This window comes from Mustelus asterias, chromosome 16 (genome assembly GCF_964213995.1).
Source record: "Mustelus asterias chromosome 16, sMusAst1.hap1.1, whole genome shotgun sequence".
Taxonomy (NCBI): domain Eukaryota; kingdom Metazoa; phylum Chordata; class Chondrichthyes; order Carcharhiniformes; family Triakidae; genus Mustelus; species Mustelus asterias.
This window is the reverse complement of record NC_135816.1, coordinates 20061157-20073551: the sequence shown is the minus strand read 5'-3', so window position 1 is coordinate 20073551 and position 12395 is coordinate 20061157. Positions and strand designations below refer to the sequence as shown.

The window sequence follows — 12395 nt, the reverse complement described above, 5'->3', positions numbered from 1 at the left end:
TGATTGTTAGCCAATTCTCTATCGATGCAATCACATTACCCCCAACACCCTGAGTTTCAGCTTTAGCAGTAACCTTTCTCGTGGCACCTTGTTGAATGCCCTTTGGAAATCCAAATACGCCACATCTATCTGCTCCACATTATCCACCCTGTTTCTTACATCCTTAAAGTTAGTACAGAATGAGCGTGTGTGAATAGAAATCCATAGCAAATCTGTCAGCATCTGAAAAGAGAAGGAGCCAATGCGTGAGTTTGAGCCCTTTCATTAGAATCTGTTTATCTTGTGTTGTAACAGTTCAAATACACTGAAGATCTTCTTGCTGTTTAAAAGGCTAGATCATAATACACTTATTGGTTCAATAAAATTCTTACTAAATAATACTTGCTGGCTGTGAATTGCATGAAGCATCCCAAGAGACACTGTACTATCTTAATAGCTTCCATTTGCTTGTAATTACTTGTAGTTCAGCTAATGCTTATGAGAATATTTTCCATAAAGATATGCACTTGGAGGCTGAACTCTAAACAAAATGCATTCAATTTATAAGTGATTTTCTTTTCCGATCCCAGTCCACATGGAAAGCTGATTAGAAATTTGAAGTGGGGACTAAGCCTGTAGATTTGTTGGTTATACAAGAACTTTCCATTGTTATGATTTATCCGATCGAAATGCTAATTGCATTGTTTTTCTAATAATGGACTTCTAATTAATTTTTGTTCAACGTGCAGTAATGAAATAACAATTGTTATTGAACTGAATATTGTCAGACCCTGAGAAAGGACATGACAAGTCAAAGTCCTGGCTTCACAGAGCGCACCCTCCATCTTGTTGTGTGGCACTACCACTGTGCTAAACGCAGCTTAAAGCTTGGCCACCACAGTGGAAGAACTGTACTTCACCACAATTTCTAACTTCGTGGCCTTGCATTTCCCTTACACTGCCATCGCCATTCAGCCAGGGGATCGACACTTTTGGCCTATACGGCCATGGGGCGGCACGGTGGCACAGTTAGCACTGCTGCCTCACAGTGCCAGAGACACCGGTTCAATTCCCGGCTTGGGTCACTGTCTGTGTGGAAACTGCATGTTCTCCCCGTGTCTGCGTGGATTTCCTCCCAAAGTCCGAAGGACGTGCTGGTTAGGTGGATTGGCCATGCTAAATTCTCCCTCGATGTATCCGAACAGGTGCCAGAGTATGGCGACCAGGGGATTTTCACAGTAACTTAATTGCAGTGTTAATATAAGCCTACTTGCGACACTAATAAATAAACTTCAACTCTGTCAATAGTTACAACAGACCCAGATACGAGATGAGGAAAACCCTTGGGCAGTGCCAGCCTGGCACATTGGCAATGCCCACCAGGCACCTTGGCATTGCCCACCGGAGTGTACCAATGGCAGGGCCTATGGTGGCAGGGCCTGGAGGGTTGTGGTCTGAGGGGCAGGGCCTAGAGTGGCAGGGACAGGTGAGGGTGACCTGATCAGGGGGTCCCACTGCCACTCTGCCTCAGATTGTTGGAGGGGGAGAAGGGGACGCGATCAGTCTGGGTGGCAGGATGGGTGCGGCGGGGGTACATTTCCAGGCAGTATGGAGCTTGCAATAGGATGCGGGCCCCCCCGATTGCAGGGGGGGGTGGAGTTGGTTGAGGCTTGCTGCAACAGCAGAGGCCTGACAGATCTCTCCCTCTCTCTCTCTCTCGTCAGGCCTCTGCTGTTGCTAATACATCAGGTCTGCACATGCGCAATAGCTCCATCTGCTGTTGGCTGGTGAATTAAGCCCCGCCCACTGCCTGTAGCAGCTAGAAATGGTCTAACGCATTTTTTCATTCACTATGTGCACAATATTGGGTGTAAAAACGCACCCAAAAAACGGATCTGCAATTCTCATAAAATTCCACCCGTTTGACAGGATTCTCTGGCCATGCTTGCCCCAAAACACTTCTAACTTTGGAATAACTATTTTAAAGATCCAGACAAAGCCCAGAAAGGGACAACCCCACACCCAGGACAAGCCAGGGAACCCCTACGCCCTCCCCCAACTAAGCACCCCACCACCCTTGATATTCCTCACCCGCACAGGATTCCCCACCCTCTCCTCCTCGACGTTATCCCCATAATCTGATTGGGCCCAACCCCACACTGGCCCTATTATACCCAGACAAAATAAATCCACCCCCAATTCAAACCAACATCCCCCCCAAGTCTGATTTCCCTACCCAATAGCTGACTCCCTCCCAATGTCCAACTCCACCCTGAATGTCCGACTCCTCCCCCATGTCCGCCCCCTGCAATATCTGACTCCTCCCACTGATGTTCGAATCTTCCACCCCCGGTTTCTGAACCCCAACCCTCATATCCTATGTGGCGGCATGGTAGCACAGTGATTAACACTGCTGCCTCACAGCAACCAGGGACCCGAGTTCAATTCCGGCCTCAGGTCACTGTCTGTGTGGAGTCTGCATGTTCTCCTTGTGTCAGTGCGGGTTTCCTCCCGGTGCTCCAGTTTCTTCCCACAGTCCAAAGATATGCAGGTTAGGTGGATTGGCATTGGTAAATTGCCCCTTAGTGTCAAGACATTGGCTGGGTAAATAAGTGGGGTTATGGGGAAAGGGCCTGGGTGGGAGTGTGGTTGATGCAGACTTGATAGGTTGAATGGCCTCATTCTGGACTGTAGGGATTCTATCCCTTTACCTTTGAAAGTTACCATCTACCTTTCAATGGAACCTTAAAACTCACCTGATTTACGGCATCTCGTGCCGTCAAGAGAGGGCATGTCCTCCTTCGCTCACTCCTTTAACACTTCTCTGGAGCCGGGGATGTGCCTGGATTCTTCAGTCTCACCCAGCCTGGGTCAGGCAGCTTGGGCAAGCCAGGCGCTTTGGAATTTAAGCACAGGTAAGTCTGCTACTGATTGCCACTCTGAGGAAGTTACGGCCCAATTCTTCGAGATCACGTTAATTAGATCTGTAGCCGCTGGTGAAGGAAGGTTAAGAGGTGAATTGAATGGAGTACAGGGAGCTAAAGTCTGGTAAAGAAAATGTTTTTGCTGAAAAACCCTCTAGAGTCTGGAATGAACATCCTGAGAGGATGGCGGAGGCGGGTTTGATTGAGGTATTCAAAAGGGAATTGGGTTGCTATATGAAAAGAAAGAATGTGGAAGGTTACAGGGATAAGGCAGGGGAGTGGGACTAGGTAGAATGTTTTTTCAGAAAGCTAGTGCAGATTTGATGGCCTGAATAGCCTCTTTCTGTACTGAAAAAGATTTGGTGATTCTGCGATGTTTCAAGCAGCAAGTGGAAGTGAGATTGGAGATTGGAAAAAACTATTTCCACTGGTTGTAGAATCTAGGACTAGGGGACACAGTCTAAAAAAACCGAGCTCGGCCTTTCAGGAGTGAAATTAGGAAACACTTCCAGAGAGAAAGGGTGGTAGAAAATTGGAGCTCGCTTCTGCAAACAGCAATTAATGTGAGGTCAATTGTTAATTTGAATCTTAGATTGATAGACTTTCATTAGCCAAAGGGCAAATGTTGGTATATGTTAGGTTAGATTAGGTGGATTGGCCAGGTCAGATTGCTCCTTAGTGTTCCAAGATGTGTAAGATAGATGGATTAGCCCTGGTGAAAGTGTGGGGTTACAGGAATAGGGCGGGGAGAGGGCCTGGGCGAGACATTCTGTCAGAGAGTCTGTGTAGACTCAATGGATTGAATGGCCTTCTTCTGCAGTGTAGGGATTCCATGTTGTTAGGTAGCAGATAAGCTACAATGTCATTGAATGGCGGAACAGGCTCGAGGAGCCGAACAGCCAACTCCTTTTCCCATGTACCTCGATGATAGCCTGCCCTCCTTCACCAGGAGAACGAGAACAATACGTTCTTATAAATAAGTCATCCGAGTTCTTTGATCACTCTCAGTCACCTGATATTCCTGAATTCAGAAAGCCGCAGAATTAGATTATTGCCCCTGTGTAATTGGACAGTGGGTCGGTCTTTGGATTGTGGTGTGAGCATCCATGAGGCTGTGTTTCTTCGGACTCCCCCTCTCAGAAAATGGGCCCATGGGGTTGGGAATTCTGCCAATGCTGGGCACAAAGGAAAAAGTTTTTAAAAACAGTAACAAGCGGAAGAAGGAGAACAAGGATTGCTGAGAATGTGAAGAATCTGCAGAGCATAAAATAACAGCTAATGTTGGCACATTTTTTTTGAGGCAATTAGGTTTTATATTTCAACTATTAAAATGAATTCATGACCAATAAATTTCTTGTTTTCTCAGCCTCTTAATGATTTTCTCTAAGAGGATCGCCCTGCTTGCTAAGCACTAAAATTGCTGCTGATAACAACTGATCTGCCGGAATGGTAGAAGGTTGCTGTATGTGTGCATTTTTAACTATTTTAGACCTCAGCGTGAGGGAGAGCGATGCGGCCATGACACAATGGAGGGATGTTGTAAATCTTGGCGCTGTGAGGCAGCAATGCTATGCATTGTGCCGCCCAGTGGCACAATGGTTAGCACTGCTAATCCAAGTTATTCTTCAGTCGCTTTGTACTTATTCTCAGACTTTTGTATCTTTTTCCCGATGGAAGAAGGTGGAAGAGAGTATCTCTCCGGTGTTTTCTGCCTCTATTTCATATTTGCAGTTTTCTTTCATTTTGTCTTAAAAGCAGCAGACCATCTACAAGCTTTCACCTTGCGAGAAGTTGTGATATGATGTACGTAGACCTTTAAGGAAGTGCGTCTTGAGTTACTGTCAATCACTACGACCTCAACAGGATGTGATGTATTAACCACATGACTTGTCCGCAGGTCTGTGAGGAGCAATGGCCGAGGTCAGATATGTGCCTCAATGAATCCCAGTGAATAAAATCTGTTGTTAGGGACCAGATGAGAAACTCCAAGGCATATTATGAAGTTAGTCTAGACCCCAACTATTATTGATTTTGGCATTAGTGAGCATAAGGTGTTTCACTCCAGGTGTGATTCTATCAACCCACTCGGAAGCTTATACTGAAACAAACTTTATTTAACAAACCAGTTCAAATATAACAAAAAGAATTAGCATTACTTTTACCAATTGAAATGCTTAAACATGACAAGATATAATTCTTAACTGCTAGCTTTTTCTTTGTTTCAATTTGAGCAATATCCCCATAGACGTAAATTCCTCTTCAGAATCAATTAGCACGACACACAGGTTTACATGATCTCTCATACCTCGAGCCTTTTAACCCCCCTGGACAGAGATACAGAGAGACACCTGTCTTCTGACTCTCAAACAGCAGCCTCCAGAGGAAAATCTGTCTTCACAAAGCAGAGCTCTAGGAAGAGAGAGGGAGAAGACATATTTTGCCTTTTGCAGACCTCTGGAGCGAGAGAGAGAGAGAGACCTATTTTCTCGCAGGTTCCCAGACTTCAGTTCCCAGAAAGAGAGAGAGAGAAAAAGAGGAAAAAAAGCTACTGCTCCTTGTCAAATTCAAACAGCAACTGCAAGCCTAGCTCCTCTCACTCACGTGATTTGTTTGCTTGTCAATCATCCTGATCAAACCCTGCTCTGAAAACCCTAGGGGATAACCCTAACATAATTAGCCCAGATTAAAACAAACACTCCAATTATTAGGAGCAATTAACCTTCTGCAATATCAGCAGGTAGGCTGCTGGCTGTAAACAATTTGGCACCGTAACCAGAACTGAAGCATAAACACACCCTTTACCAGAAACATAACATAAAATACATTTCTTAAAGGCACAGTACCATCACACTGTAAGTATTCATTGTCAAATAAAGAAGCCACATTGTTGTTTTACTAATCCTTGCATCCGACTGACATATTTACATGAAAGGAGAAGAATATTACATGGTGGCAGCACTGTTTCTAAAGACTTGTTGAAGTGCAATACAAGCCTTGCCTCCTTCACATCCAGGAGAAGAAAAGGAGGCAGTGGCGTAGTGATATTGGGAGGCAGTGGAGTAGTGGTAATAGTCGCTGGACTAGTAATCCAGAGACCCAGGGTCATGCTCTGGGGACCCAGATTTGAATCCCACCATGGTAGATAATAAAATCAATACAAATCTGCAACTAAAAGTCTAAGGATGACCATGAAACCATAGTTGATTGTTTTAAAAATTCATCTGGTTCACTAATGTCCTTGAGGGAAGGAAATCTGTTGTCTTTATTGTGCCCAGCTGGCTCAGTCGGTAGAGCATGAGACTCTTCATCTCAGGGTCCTGGGTTCAAGTGCCACACTGGGCCATTGTTTTTGGGCGGCATGGTGGCACAGTGGTTAGCACTGCTGCCTCACAGTGCCAGGGATCCGGGTTCAATTCCAGCCTCGGGTCACTGTCAGTGTGGAGTTTGTACGTTCTCCTTGTGTCTGCGTGGGTTTCCTCCGGGTGCTCCGGTTTCCTCCGGGTGCTCCAGTTTCCTCCGGCAGTCCAAAGATGGGCAGGTTAGGTTGATTGGCCATGCTAAATTGCCCCTTAGTGTCAGGGGCACTAGCAAGGTAAATGGAGTTACGGGGATAGCACCTGGATGGTATTGTTGTCGGTGCTGACTCGAAGGGCCAAGTGGCCTTCTTCTGCACTGTAGGATTCTATGATTTTATGATAACTGGTGTGAAAGTGGAACAACTATCAAACCTCACCATGTGGAAGTGATTCTGGAGCACTGTACAAGCTCTGTAGACTGCAACTTCATAGAAGAACCCAGAAAATGCTAGTTTTTAGTTTTGTATGCAAGGCACGTGGCAGCAGAGAAAACGTCAATTCAGAAAGCAAAGGTTGAAACAAGTGGGTTGATGTCACAAGAAGGCACAAGCAGAGGCCAGCATTTCAATCAATAAAGAATGCTTAACAAACAGCACAAAGACAAGATCCATGAAGTATTCGCCAAGCTACATGGTCAGATGATGAAGATGGGCAGCACATGGATACAAGATGAGCTGATATTAGCACAGTGAACAGAAAAGAATATATTGGCACAGCGTTACCAACAGAAGCCTTTGCCACTGTCCAGATTAAATGTACACAAATGCAGGGTCAAAATAACCTACGTTCAAGACTGGGTGCTGGTGCATGTACAAACATCCTTTCACTTTGCATACTGAAAAGTATGTACCCACACAAAAGTGGCAAGTGATGATTCAACCAACAAATGCCAAAAGCATCGCATTCAATGACTGAGATTCCATCACTGGGATCTCACCATTGTCACCCCAGATATTTTGTATTGTGGACACGCAATAGTGATCGCAGGCCTACTAGAGTGCAAGGACCAGAGTCCTTGGTCACCGTCTATGATATCATCAAGACCATTATGCAAGCCACAGACCACAAGCAACACCTTTAGAAATGCTGTGCTTAGACTGGAAGAAGATCACCTAACTCTGCAATGCAGAACATTAGCTAACAGGGTACACAACACTTTGAACTGAGAATGTATACCCATTCTGATCATGCAAAGCTCATGGAATTACTATTCACCTGACAAGCACGGAAAAACACCTCCCCAGTCATCACTGGTCGATACTCTCAGGAGTGTGTGATGCATTAGACTAAAAACAGCGGGAGATTATGGGCAATGAATTACCCTGACTGAACATTGGAACAATAGTCCAAGTACTATACACGCTGGCTGGTGCCTGGAATCTCACAGAAATTGTCAGCATATGCCCAGAACGAAGACTGAATCAAATATGAACACCAACTGGCATGACAGTGCAACACAAGAGGTACCAAGCCAGAACAATACCATAAACAGGCACATCAGAGAATCATATTGCAAATAGAACACGGTCTAAGACACAACATCAACAAAGCACCCCATCTGAAAACATATGGCAGCCTCCAGCAAAGCTGGACTGATAAGCAAATCACTGATATGTTTCAAAGACTTGTAGATTCATAGAGTCATAAAGTCATTGAGCAATACAGCACAGAAACAGGCCCTTCGGCCTAGCCAGTCCATGCTGACCATGATGCCCTCCCAGCTAGTCCCAATTGCCCGCGTTTGGCCAAGTTTATTGTTCTGTGTTAAAATACATTCAGGCACAATGTTATTTTCCTTTGCTGTCATGTAAATTGATTTATTCTTTAAGGGTAAACATTTAGTTAGAAGAAAGGGGGACGTTGTGATATGATGTGCATATACCTTTAAGGAATGTATTAAACTATTGTCAGTGGTTATTACCTCGACAGGATGAGATGTATTTCACTGATTTTTCTTAGTTTTCCCATTCAAGAATGAGGGGAACAGGGCGAGCAATGAGAGAATATCAGAGAAGAGATATGCAAATAATTGACGTGCCAGAATTGATTTTAAATTGCTAAAACATTGTGGAAGGAGTATGGTGACAGCCTTGGCTCAGTGATCGTGCTTTCACCTCCTGAGCCAATTGATTCTCGGCTTATGCCACACTGTGGAGGTTTGAGCACATAACCTAGGCTGACAGTTCAGTGCAGTACAAAGGGAGGGCTACACTTTCAGAGATACTGCCCTTTAGATGCAATAAGATCCTGTCTGCCAACTTGGGTAGATGTAGAAATGGCACTATTTGAAGTCAATATTTTCCCCAGATGCCTCAGCCAAATATCGCAGCAAACAAAACAGATGATCTGAACATGATTTCATTGTCAAGTGCGATACCTTGCTGTGTGCTACAGTGTGTCCTTAATTATAATAGTGACTATACTTCAAAAGTACTTCATTGATTGTAAAGGCCTTTGCAATGTCCTGAGGACAGGAGAGTCTAAATATAAGATCCTTCTTCTTTCTTTACAGAAGCTTGGACTTAAATGAATTAAACACAGTCTTCTGACTAATTGTTGCACCTGTGGAAAGCAAAATGTCAAGATGTCTGCTGTAGTGATGCCATATGCAAGCGTATGTGTTTTCACACTGGTTGAAGACAGAATAAAGCTGATATCTATTGTCATCAATGGTCACACATAGTCTACTATTGTCTTACCCAGGTGCAGACATGAAAAATGGCCACAATGGATGAGATACTGGAGTTAACAGGGGACTGTGTTCCTGCATTATTTACTGAGAGAAGAAAAATGCTTTAAAAACATGGATCTAAGATACTAGCACAGAGCGACTAAAACATTAATTAAAATAATTATTAAATTGTGGACCTGACTAAACTAAGCCAATCTTTCATCATAATTTATTTGTGCACTTTAAAGCATATTTTAAGGAGAGCCTAATACCATCTAGGCTTCTAGATAAATGTTTGGTCACAAATCTGTCATACATATTCAGCTACATTCAAAAATAATGTAATTTATGCAACTGTTAAGATTCATCAGAATGACTTAGGGTGCAATTTGAGGAATTTCAAAATCTCGAAGCAATTTATGACTTTCATAAACCACCTGAAATAATTTGACCATATTACAAAGCTAATTTAAAGGGACAGAGACAAAGCTGTCCCAATCAAAAATTGTACCTATCGAACAATTTTATTGAATTAGCCTGAATAAGGTACATGCATATATTCAACAGAAGAGGACTCACATGATAAAAGGAACATCAAACGCTGCATTGGAATGGCAGGATGCTTATACATTCAAGAATTTTCAACATGAAAGGAATACAATTTTTAAATGTAACAAGTTTCTCAGATCCAAAGAATAAGGTCAGGAGACCATCTCCAAGATGCACATCAGCAACTTGCCATAGCTTTTTCGACTACATCTTCAAAGCTTTTGATCTCCATACCTGGAAGAATGAGAGTAGCAGACACGTGGGTGCATTACCACTTACAAATTCCTCTCCAAGCCATACACCATCCTGACTTGGTGATACATCACTGTTACCTCGTTGTCACTGGATCATAATTCTGGGACTCAGTCCCTAATTACACTGTGGGAGTACCTACACCAAGCAGACTGCAATGGTTCAAAAAGCAGATCACCACCACCACCTACTTGAGGCCAATTAGGGCTAGGCAGCAAACGTTGGCCTCACATTGATCCCCACACCAATATATGAAAAACAAAAATAGTGATGTGAGGAAACTATTTTTTTGTACACCGAGTCTTCAGTATGAAATTTAAGTTTAAAGTTTTTTTATTAGTGTCACAAGTAGGCTTACATTAACACTGCAATGAAGTTACTGTGAAAATCCCCTCGTTGCCACACTCCAACACCTGTTTGGGTACACTGAGGGAGAATTTAGCATGGTCAATGCACCTAACCAGCACATCTTTTGGACTGTGGGAAGAAACCGGAGCACCCGCAGGAAATCCACACAGACACAGGGAAAACATGCAGTCTCCGCACAGACAGTGACCAACCCAAGAATCAAACCCAGGTCTCTGGCGCTGTGAAGTGGCAGTGCTAACCACTGTGCCACCCAAACTGATTTTTAAATAAAAGGAAACAATATGAGCAGCTCCCCAAATCAACAGTGCCGAGGTCTGTCAGTGTGACCAAGGTCCTTCACAGAAGCATGATCTAGCACTTTTGTCTCGGAGGCCATTCCAAATTCTCATCGAGCTGATTGTCAAAGAAATCTAATGAATGTGGCTGGGAACATCCAAAAACCATAAATTCAAGATAAAAAGTTTCTTTAACAAGAACTTACTCCAGTCCTGCTTCAACTTATTCGCTGGTGAAATCCTCATTTACGCCTTTCTTATGAAAGGTGTAGATCCTGATTCTACTCAATTAATTGATCCATGTTTAGTTGATCTGGGTTTGATTATATTAGCTTGTTGACTGATCTATGTTCACTGTGCTTGATTGATTAAGCCTGGCTGCAACATCGGAGAACTGGAGGGGAGGTTTATTCATGTTCTGATTGGGGCACCCTTTAAACACGGTGCCCTGATCTCACTGCAGCTGGGCTTTGCCAGCTTGTTAAGCCCCCTCATCCATCCGCATGACGTCATGAAACTCCTCACCCAGCTGTTTGTTTCGACAGAGTGTTGTGAAATCTGGAGGGAAAATTGACCTGTTCCTCTGGAGAGAAGCACGTCAGACGGAACTTTCCTGCCGTGCTTGCCCCGAAACTGGAAAATTCCACCCGAGGTCAATGGACCTTTCCATGGTCTGCCCCTCGCCCGCTACGATTCCCACAATGGGCAGAACGGGAAAATACCCACCATCATTTTTCTCGCCGGAACCAACGCTCTGCCAAATTCTGGTAAGATTGCCCCCACGGGCTCTGAATCACCAACAGAAGAAGAAAGAGAGAAGTCGGAGGTACTTTTGCACAGAAAAGGATCTTCAAAAAAACTCACATGGCAGAGTTGAGACAGAAACAATTATATCATTTAAAAGGGATTTAGTAAGTACTTTAAAAGGTAGAAAATAAGAGAAAAACAGTAAAATCAGATTAGAGGAGATAAATCCAGTTAAAGAGCCTGCTCCATAGACACATTGGGCCAAAGAGTCTATCCTTTGTGTTGTAATTTCCTTGGTTCTTGAATCTATAATTTCACCTTTTAATAAGTCAATGCTCCCAGTAAGCTATGAAGTTGAAACACGGCTCGCATGTTAATACAATTTTGCACACTATTCTCTACATTTTCCATGAGCCATAGTTATGTCACATCCATTAACAAATGTCAAGTGGGTCATTTTGGTTATTAAGGACTTTAATTTGCATTATTATGCTACATTCTACTGAATAGTTTAATTTACTGTCAGCAATACATGGCCATGTGAAAAAGAGCATAACATATATTCTAAAAGGTTGGTCAAAGCGATGCATAATCACTACGTATTTACTGGTGAAGTAACCTCACCTCCCAGAGATAAGGATTGGAAATTTCACCTTGCTGCCGCCCTACTTACACTTATAAATACGGCAACAGAGAAAAAATAAATGAAGGAAAGATCAAATTAAAACAGAAACTGCTGGATAAACTGGGAAGGTGGTGGTGTAATGGTATTGTTGCTGCAATAGTAATCCAGAGACCCAGGGTAATTCTGGGGACCTGGGTTCAAATCCCACCACAGCAGATGGTGACTGTAATAACTCCACGGAGGCGAAAGTCCCGTCACCAAGTTACTTTATTTACACCATACATCTGTACACAGCCAGCTCTCCAGTTGCTCCCTGCTGAATGCAGGCTGGGAGTCTGACACACCTGCTTTAAATAGGGAGCATGAGGCTCCCTGAATTAACCATCAATTAAGAGTCATCAGGTACTTCTTTTCTGGCAAGCCAACCTCATTAGCCTGGCTGAAGTCATCACAGTGACATTTAAATTCAATGCAAAAGAAATCTGGAATTAAAAGTCCAATGATGACCATGAAACCATTGTTGATTTCATGAAAACCCATCTGGTTCACTAATGTCCTTTAGGGAAGGAAATCTGCCATCCTTACCCGATCTGGCCCACATGTGACTTCTGATCCACAGCATTTGCTTGACTCTTAAATGCGCTCAGG

General features: G+C 43.5%; 1 non-coding gene across 1 annotated transcript; it reads left to right on the top strand.

Moving 5' to 3' along the window:
• Positions 1-6172: 6172 nt before the first annotated feature.
• Positions 6173-6245, top strand: trnak-cuu (transfer RNA lysine (anticodon CUU)). The gene has a single exon. It is a non-coding gene; the product is annotated as a tRNA-Lys (tRNA).
• The last annotated feature ends 6150 nt before the right edge of the window (positions 6246-12395 follow it).